Below are 2,624 nucleotides of genomic sequence, written 5' to 3'. Positions count from 1 at the left end.
TAGGATCTATGGCTTTTAGACAAAATACTATGAACTTATGGGTTTATTTTAATATCACCTACAACTTTTGATAATATGCAATTTATGCCTATAACTATTTATTTTGATAAATTTAAGTTAATATACTTAATTTTAAATAGAGTACCCCTAAATTTGAGGAACCCTCCTTGATGCTACTATTCTTCCCGCATCTGTACATAAGTTTAGAAATGTTCCCATGTGGGATTGCGTTGGCGCCCCGACTAATGAAGTCTCGTGCAGTGGAAATACAAAATGCTAACAAGTTGTTATTATAAATCGACATGGAAATTAGTTTACACTTGAAGCCAATTGCCGTTTGTCGTTTGCCGTTTGATTTATTGCCGCCTGTCACATGACTGCCAGCTGTCTGCCTACCAAAAAGAACCCCCGATCCGGTCCGAGGTGGGGATATAGACGCAGATACAGGCCAGATTCGGATTCGGATACAGAGACAGAAAAGATACTGATACAGACACCCGACACCAGCAACTACAGCGACAACTACACCACTCGAATGTCGTTGGCGCGTGGATCCCAGACCAGAGTTTCGATTGGGCTGCCGCCTGTCCGCCCAATGTCTGCTCCACTACTATACTCGTATATATGCACTACAGATCTGCTTATGCATATACTATAACTCATGGCAATCGGCGACTGCAGGCAAATAAATTAAAGCGTAATAACAAATAAGTCGTTGCGCTGACGTTGGGAGGTTTTCGCCCACGCGCAGCCAGTAGAATTTGTCTCAGATCTGCCAGAAATCGTATCGATGGGGGTTTAAAGCTGGGATTTAAAAATTACGACCGCTTTACTGGGCTCATAGTCCCTGCATTAAATCAAATACCTTATTAAATATTTTAAGGTTGCAACGATGCGTTTCGTGCTTTTCCTTAAATATCCTCAGGCTCAAGTTATAACCCGTCAATTTTGTGAACTCATTAAAATGATTTTTTTTTTCGAAATCTGGTCAGGCGCTTTTAAGCTGTCAATTTTTGGCCACTCTACGTCCGTTAAATGCCTGCTTAAAATGCCACCACACCACGCTACGCCCATCCCAGTGGTGCCACGCCCCTTGGAACAAACCGAAGCTGTCTGTAAATAAACGCTTAATTACATGTCATTACACGGAAGGCTTGGCGGTGGAGGAAACCACCTCATAAGTAATAAAGCACGTAACCGCAACCCGAAATCTGATTCCGAATGTGTATTCGAATCGTAATACGGACACGGTAGCTCGCCATCAGGTCCTTGAGGATTTTTTTTATAAAGTATATCATTAATGAAGCAAGAAAATAACTCCCAAACATAATATAAATTATACAGACCATTACATTTGGTAAAAAAAATTGGAAGGTTGTAAAAAAATTCCTGACAGAAAAGTAAACACATCAAAATAAATTTTCAGAAATTCCTGGTTGCCAAATATAATTGTGTATATTAAAAGGCTTATTTTGTAGCCTATGCGAACCTCTAAGAAATACAGCGGTTATGAAAAATACTACATCTTCAACAGAGGAATCTGTGTTTTTCCGTGATTAATAATCTTGAATCCCAAAGTTCGTGAATCACCCCAGTTTTCCCATTCGAAATGTGTCATATTTAGCGCATAAGCTACGAATCAATTTGCAGATGGCAGCAGGTCACTTCATTTTGGTTGAACCAGGCTCATTTCGCTGGATGACATTCCTCTTTTTGTGCTGGGCGTTTATCAGCATAATGAGGAAACAACTTTTCTGACTTATCAACCGCTGGAAGTCGGGCCACTGCCCACCTGTCAGCTCCGCCTGCTGGCTTTGGATGGAGCTACAACTGAGCCGTAGTGCTGGGAGCCATGGAGCTACGGCATGGAGCTGGCACCGAAAAGTGTTGGTTAAAGTGTCAGAAAATTTCATTATCGCACCGCCAAGCGAAAAATGTCGTGCGGCATGCAATACGCAGGGAAAGGGGCAGCGGTCGAGGCGGATTGCATTGCTCCGCCCGTGTCTGCAGCCATTTACGCCAAAATGAGATACAAATAAAAATTAAACAAAAAGCACAGGCAGAGTGAGGAAAGTGCCACGCAGAGAAAAATATTGGCAACGAAAATAGGGCTAAATTAAAAGTAGATGTCTATAAACCTTTTTATCGAGATTGAAGAAATGTTGAACATTTTGTATATCATAAGACCCAAATTAATGATCTATAGATGCTTTTAACTTTATTAACTAATATTTTCCAGTCCTAACATGACTTTATTTTTACTGCATTTTGCTAGTCATTTTGACATACATACAATACCTTTTATGAAAAATTTTTAAAATTGATAACAAATATCCAGTTCAGCCTAAAATGCAGAGTATGCCAAAAATAAATTCCAATTTTATTTACACCAATGTTCAATAATGTAGGTATGTATTTCGGGAACCTTTCTAATATCTGTTCTAATATTAATTAAATTTCTTTTTGATATTTTGATATAATTGCCTAATATGTCTCAGATATTTTTATTATTTATTTATTTTAATGTATAAACTAGTACTTTCGTAATCGTTTCTTTCTCTGCATAATCAGAGCAGAATATGTGTGATACGGGGCAGAAGAGGTAGGCCGATCTGGTCGGCTCC

Source organism: Drosophila suzukii, chromosome 3 (assembly GCF_043229965.1).
Source record: "Drosophila suzukii chromosome 3, CBGP_Dsuzu_IsoJpt1.0, whole genome shotgun sequence".
In the NCBI taxonomy this organism is placed as follows: domain Eukaryota; kingdom Metazoa; phylum Arthropoda; class Insecta; order Diptera; family Drosophilidae; genus Drosophila; species Drosophila suzukii.
This window is presented reverse-complemented; position numbering follows the sequence as displayed.